The sequence below is a fragment of the Montipora capricornis genome, chromosome 1 (assembly GCF_036669925.1).
Source record: "Montipora capricornis isolate CH-2021 chromosome 1, ASM3666992v2, whole genome shotgun sequence".
Lineage (NCBI taxonomy): Eukaryota > Metazoa > Cnidaria > Anthozoa > Scleractinia > Acroporidae > Montipora > Montipora capricornis.
In genome coordinates this window covers 33,524,675-33,532,174 of record NC_090883.1, presented here as the reverse complement: position 1 = coordinate 33,532,174, position 7,500 = coordinate 33,524,675, and the positions used below count along the sequence as shown (strand labels likewise).

The following is a 7,500-nucleotide window of genomic DNA, read 5'->3' as shown; positions in this document are numbered from 1 at the left end:
TGAATGCTTTTTTCAAAGTAAGGCCATCCAATTAAAGGTTATAGCTCCGTTTCGGTTATTTGGCCCTGTTTGTTGGAGCTGTCGCGTGGGTTTTCTTACGTAATAATCGACGGAAGTCGCTAATAAATACCTTATTTGATACGTAGTACAATCGCGTCCTTAAGTGTCAGAAGTTAACTATCAGAAAGCACTTTTCTTATAGGTTCCACTGCTTTTCCTTTTAGGCCCGGAGATTCTCCATTGCTACGAGAAATAAATTTAAGCTTCGGGAAAACTTTTTTAACGAGTGTTTGCATCTGAAAAAACGAATTATAAGAGATGCCAACCAATGGAAATCTAAAATCTGGAGATTTTTTCCAGCCGGTCTCCCCACCCCTCCCCCAACCTACCCACTCCCCCTCCCCTCCTCCCCCCCCCCCCCCCTTTAAACGCACTCACCTATCCCCCAGTAGCTCCTTCAGAATACAAGAATATTCTGCCACCATTGTGAATTTGCGGGAAAACGGGGTACTTACGTCAAGAATTTTTATTGGTTAATCGGAGATCCAATCAAACAATCGGTTATATGGCTATGATAGCTAAAGGAAGTCATTTTGTTTTGTTCTATTAAAACGTGTTTGGAACTCAGAGATGAAGAAGTGCATTAAGAAACAATGAAACGAGTTTGAAAAAATCGATTTTTTTTAAAACTTGGGGATGCAATTTGAGTCTAGAATGGAGAAACGTCTGTAAAAGGTTCAGAGTCGTTTTTATCCGGGAGATTTAATGACCCGTACGGGAAACCGGGAGATTCGTTCCGTATCCGGGAGAGTTGGCTCGTATGAATTATTACTAGTAGAATCGCTTACAACTTTGAAATATACTGGGCGCAGCCGTCTTAAATAATTCAGTTGTGTCGTTAATAACACTAATTAGTAACATTAATTGTCACAATTATTCAAGATGGTGGCGCCCGGGTAATTTGAAGCAAAAAAATAGCGATTATGAAATTCATTTATTTCCAATGCAAACGCTTTTTTGCGGGAAAAAAAAATGATGGTAAACAAAAGTACCTGTGATTTAAAGTAATTTCTTGGTAAGAGTGGAGGACCTTTATAGAACAAGACGCTTCGAAATAACGTTTGATAACTTGGTAATATTACAGGAAATTTGTTTAGAGGAAAACTTCTTTTGGTACAATTGTTCAGGTGATTATATTCTCGCATTCTAACTTTTCAACACTGGGCGATGTGATCATAGTGTGGGTGCTAATTGAAAAGGGTACCTCACCAGGAAAAGATAAACACCTTTAAACGATAATACAGTTTCATAAGGGTGTAGTTCTAAGGGACACTTACTATAATAGGAGGAAGGATTTAAAGACAGTCCAATTCACTTGTAAAAACCCACAAGTTAAACTAAGTGCAACGATGATTCGACTACAGTCGCTCAACTGGGCGAAAGCATGAAAGCCAAGCTCACCCAGATGACACACTGTCCAAGTCCTTCTTCCCGTTGAGGCTTTCGCTCAAAAGTCTTAAACGTTTTAAAGTCAAAATCATTTAGTATTGTGCGTTGTAGACTCATTATTTTTTATTTTTTTACAAAACAGAGACTAAAACAAATATAATACTTTAAAATAAATATTGAAATAAATAAATATTGTAAAAAGTATTGACAGGAAAAACTAGAACAAGTCAAACAAATGTAGAAGATCGAGCCATTGGAGGAAACATAAAAGAGCGAAACACCCCTCGGAGTGAAATGAACAGCGAGAACTATCCATATCCGACAACAACAACTAAGGTAACCTATCCATTTTGAGAGGAGTAGTTCTATTAATTTCGCGCAAGACAAAGAATAATAAAAAAAAGCAGCGGTGACAAACATTAAAGTATAAACAAGCGCATTGTTTGAAATTATTTACATGACGTTTCCTATGCTTCGACATACATCCTCAGAAGTGACCGTTTACTACGAATTTAAACTTTTTAACATGTAACCTATTAAGTAACTACTTATTAACAATAATTGATTAATGAATTAACAATTAGTTAACAGTCACTTCTGAGGATGTATGTCAAAGGATACGAACGCCAAGTAAGTAATTTCAAACAATGCGCTTGCATGTTTTTGTCACGCCGTTTGATGCATAGTTCTGGTTTCGATAAAGACGGCAATCAATAATGCCGTGCAAGCACAGTCACAATTCCCCTCCCCCTCTATCTGCAACCTCGTTCCCAGGGCTTCTCCCTCATTTGGGGGCGGGGCTTTTTTTACCGCCGCGCCCCTTTCTGAGGGAGAAGCCCTGGGAATGAGGCTGCCCCCCTTAAAAATTTATTATAATTATTATAATTAACATAATTAGTATAATTATAATTCAAATTATTATAATTAGTATAATTATTTTAATTATTATCATTATTATTATTATTAGAAACATAGTATTAGGTTAGTTTCGGGCGCAGAGAATTTTTTTTAGATTAAACTAGACCCTCCATGATAGTACACTGGGTTGCCTGTGGTTCGTGCACTGTCCCAGGCAACTTTTTTTCAAGTTGGGGGGTCATTAAGACCATTTAAGGGGTCACCCAGAAGTCATACCAGCAGAGGCCCTTTGGCTCGCATGTCCTCACATGTTCGTACGACTAAAAAGATCCTTTTCTGAGGTTAAAAAGCTGGCTACCGGCCTATTAATTATTTGTCAAAAAGAAGAAATTCCTGTCCTCTTTGGAAAAAATAGACACGCATTGCTTACGTGTGGTAGTGAAGTAACACAGCGATTTATTCCATATAAAATGTCAACTGAGCTGTGTGTTGTCTTCCAGGAGATTCAAGTTATCCTTGCGTAATATGTAGCTCTAACAGTGCATGATATTGTTTTGGTATTGTCTATCATTGTAGTGCTATGGTAGAAGTCTTGGGTAAATAGCCTGAGAAGACATGTGGTTACTAGCAAAGTATTGAACCCAGAAAGATTGACGAAAATAAATGGAAAGTGACATGACCGGAATTCGGATTAATTTACCGCGGCATGTTTACTCGCCAAACAGTGAAGCGTCCGCTTCAAATGATGGCAAAATACCGGATTTTTGTAAGTTTCTTTTTCTGTCAAGTGTTATAAAGTTTGACAATAAATGAGCGAAGTCAAAACAAAGATCACAATCGCCCAAACCCTTTAGGTTGACCATTGTTTGTGCTAAGTCAAAAATTTACTCTCCAAGACAAGGTTATTTATCACCAGGTAATTCCGTCATTTTGGAAATAGCAGCTACTTTATTATTCATCGGCGTCACAATTTTTTGCTGATTTTGGGACTCATTTTGTTGAAACTCAAGCACACTTCCAACAGGCCTGCTTATTTTCGTGAACCTTTCCTGCTGACAGAGCAATACTAAAAATCTCCTCCCGTATCACATTTCAATCTTAAGCTCGAAAATTCAATACACATTATATCATAATTCACAAAGGCAGAAAATATCACAGAATCCTTTTCCAGCGAAACATTTTATTGAAACAAGCAACATAAAAGATGCACTAAAACGCCATTCGCATTGCAATGACTTTCGAGGCCATTGCTGGTTAACAAGAATAACAAACTCACGAGGCAGAATGTATATTTATATTTAATTAAGTTAGCACAACAGAAAGACACTAACCTCATTTTGACACGAAAATCCTTTACTATTGCCATAAAAACTATCCAGTTAAGCTCGCATATTATAAAACATGATGAATTAATAAGCCACCTTTTCCAGCGAACGATTTTTTGAAACAAACAACATATTTGCTATTAGAGGCAAAAACCCCTTCCTATTTCATTGCGTGCGTGAAGAGAAAAAACTCAGTTGTGTCAAATATGTGCAATATTACACCAAATTAAAATTTCAGGATCAAACCGTTTCCATGAAGAACCTTTTCCTTGAATAATGAAGCACAAAATAGACGACAAGCTTTCTTTCAAATAATTCTTGACTGTCACATTTCCAATTATGTTTTTACTGAAGACTGTGCAGAGTTGATCACAGATCCACTTAAGGTGTTCGATTTGTTCTGTCTTCGTTGAACCTATAAGTTACCAGAGAATTTTCCATTTGGTTTCAGTGTTCTACATAACAGTACACTTGGTAAAATTAGAAATGCAGCTCACTTTGATTTCCGCTCGACGGGCAAAAGATTGTTGTCGAAGTCCATTACTTATCGCTTGTAAGATTCCACCACCTGTCTTGTTCAGTATCCAATTGACTTGCCATTATTGAACTTCATAAGGGCATATTTTGTTCAAAGATCCACTAAAACGCCATTCGCGTCACATGATTTTCGACGCCATTGCCGGTTAAGTTTATCATGCTACTGTGTCCACCAGAGAAATCTACGCATTTCAACTACCCTCTCGATCCTAAGGAAATACGAGCAGAAGGCTCTATGCAGGAAGATACCACTTAGCAGGGGAGTGACAGGCAAGACTTTTACCGACACGGAAAAAGAAAAGAATACCGAACAAATGCCACCCACTTTGCGACAGGGATTGCCCTATGGCAACCCAGTAAAAATACAAAATGTACATAAATAATTAAAATATAAACTTAAATATGAAATATATCATTTATTGCAGTTAAAAGGCGTCCCGATATCGATGTGTGTACAGTGCAGGGACGAGTTGACTGTGGTCGGAGGAAGTGCTGTCGGAGAGAGAATTTAGCAACAATTAGTTAACATGAGTCACTTCTGAGGATGTGTGTCGAAGAATACAAACGCCAAGTAAGTAATTTCAAACAATGCGCTTGTTTGTTTGTCACGCTGTTTGAGTCTTAATTTGGATGCATAGTTCTGGTTTCAATAAAGACGGCAATCAATAATGCCGTGCAAGCATAGTCACGATTCCCCTCCCCCTCTATCTGCAACCTCGTTCCCAGGGCTTCTCCCTCATTTGGGGGAGGGGCGTTTTTTTATTGCCCCGCCCCCACATGAGGGAGAAGCCCTGGGAACGAGGTTGCAGATAGAGGGGGAGGGGAAGCGTGACTATGCTTGCACGGCTCTCCGAGGGACTGGGGCTGCGTGGGAGATTGAATGATCATTCAACCCCAGCCCCAGTCCCTCGGAGAGCCTGCTCGCAGGCTTATTGATTGCTGTCTTTATCGAAACCAGAACTATGCATCCAAATTAAGACGCAAACGGCATGACAAACAAACAAGTGCATTAATTAGCATAAATATTATACTTATTTTAATTATTATTATATCAATTATTTTTATTAGAAACAGTATCAGGTGTTCCGATGTGCGTACAGTGAGTGCAGGGACGAGTTGACTGTGGTTGGAGGAAGTGCTGTCGGCAGAGAGAATGTGCTTTTTGAAGCCTGCTAAACCAGTGAAGCTACATCATGGGGATAAACCACAATTAAAATGAACAACTCTTTGCCAGCTTTCTAACTTGTGTTGGACAAGCAGAACATGAAGTACTTGGTTAATCTCTTTTTGCTGTCAACATGTTTATGGCAGGATCATTGACTCAACGGTAAGAATTTTCAAATGGGTTACACGTCTAGTTTCACTTTTAACTTACGTATTTGTCTTGTAAAAAGAATAGCTCCAAACTTCTAAAGAATTCATTTTCTTTCTCGCTTGGAGCTGACCATGTTTTGGAGTCCACTTTCTTACCATGTTGTCTGAAATGCGCATACGCACTCCTTTAAGGTTTTGCAAAGGCAGCAAAGGCCTTCCATTGTTCGAGTTAGTGCTCAAAATTAGTCAACTTAGTTGAAATGAAATAGTTATAATAATAATAGTAATAATTTATTCATATTTAAATTATCGTGAAAAGGAGAATCTTGAGGTTATTTATAATTTTTTGTCCTTTATTAAAAGATGATGTACGTACTAAGTCATTCTATTGTTTTTTGACTCTAACAAAAATAGAGTACTTAAGACAATTTACTCTTCCTGATTTCCTTTGTATTTATATACATGATTTGCTTGTGTAATTTTACTTTAACAATATTCAAAAAAAGAATTTTTGTGGGAGGCGCGCCCACCTCATGGTTATAATGTGTGCTTCACTCCGGGGAACATTGTGTTGTGTTCTTAGACAAGACACTTTAATTACTCTCACGGTGCTTAGCTTTCTCCACCCAAGTGGGTACTGGCAAATTTATTGTTGGAGGGTAGCCCTGCGATGGACTGGCATCCCATCCAGGGGGAAGTAGAAATACTCCAAGTCGCTTCATGCCATGGAAACTGGGATAAGCTCCGGCCTGATGGCCGCACTGCCTTCTGGCTCGTGTGCAGAGACTTTACTTTTTGTAGCATCCTACTATAAGAGTGGGACTTATAAGGAGAGTGCTTTCTGATAGTTATCATCATCTGACACCTAAAGACACGATTGTAGTTTGTATCAATAAAGTATATTAGCGACTTCTGTATATTCTTCCATACAAAAGCCCATGCGACAAAAGCCCAAGCTATAACCTTTATTTGGACGACCCAACTTTAAAAAGAGCATTGGCCATCCTTTAACGTGCCGTTTTTAGAAAGACAACTAATTGCATAAAGAAATTAACTGATTAGAGTGTAATGTGAAGTGCTAAGTTTCTACCCCATGTGAGCATTAGCCCTACTAATGGAAATGGACCCACACAAGGGTAAGATCACCACTGCTCTACCGACTGAGCTACAAGGTCAGACGGGAGCAGGCCGTGGAAACTGAAGATGTTAAAGTCACGGCAATGAACATGTACAAGGAAGGATTACATTTTTGCAAACGTTGCTTCACGGCCAACGTTTGCAAGAATGTAATTCTTCCTTGTACTTGTACATGTTCATTGCCGTGACTTTAACATCTTCAGTTCCCACGGCCTGCTCCCGTCTGACCTTGTAGCTCAGTCGGTAGAGCAGCGGTGATCTAACCTGAAGTTCGTGGCTTCAATTCCCACCTTGGTCAGAGTTTTTCTGTCCTTGTGTGGGCCCATTTCCATTAGTAGGGCCAACGCTCATATGGGGTAGAAACTTAGCACTTCACATTACACTCTAATCAGTTAATTTCTTTATGCAATTAGTTGTCTTTCTAAAAACGGTACGTTTAAGGATGGTGAATGCTCTTTTCAAAGTAAGGTCGTCCAAATAAAGGTTATAACTTTATTTTGGTTATTTGACCCTGTTTGTTAGAGCTGTCGCATGGGGTTTCGTAGGAAGAATATATAAAGTCGCTAATAAATACTTTATTGATACAAGCTACAATCGTGTTAGGTGTCGAACGAAGGTAACTATCAGAAAGAACTCTCCTTATAAGTCCCACTGCTAAAAATTTAAGCTGACAGTGTGAAAAACTGTTTTTAATGAGTGTTTGCATCAACTAAAAAGAATGTGTTCAATAATACTCTTGGAATCATAGGCAGAAACCTGTCAGAGCTCAGGTTCAGTGGTGAGAGCACTCGCCTCTCACCAGTGTGTTCCCAGACTCTGCGTCATATGTGGGTTGAGTTTGTTGGTTCTCTACTCTTCTCCGAGATGTTTTTTTCCGGTT

At 38.9% G+C, this 7,500-nt stretch overlaps 1 long non-coding RNA gene across 3 annotated transcripts in view; it reads left to right on the top strand.

Annotated features, from left to right (window-relative positions):
• LOC138039947 (uncharacterized) overlaps positions 1-7,500 on the top strand; it is a 13,867-nt gene that overhangs the window by 4,431 nt on the left and 1,936 nt on the right. For all 3 annotated transcript variants that reach the window (XR_011130663.1, XR_011130662.1, XR_011130664.1), the window contains 2 exons: positions 4,595-4,740; positions 5,238-5,496. This is a non-coding gene — a long non-coding RNA (uncharacterized lncRNA). The remainder of the gene's footprint in view (positions 1-4,594; positions 4,741-5,237; positions 5,497-7,500) is intronic.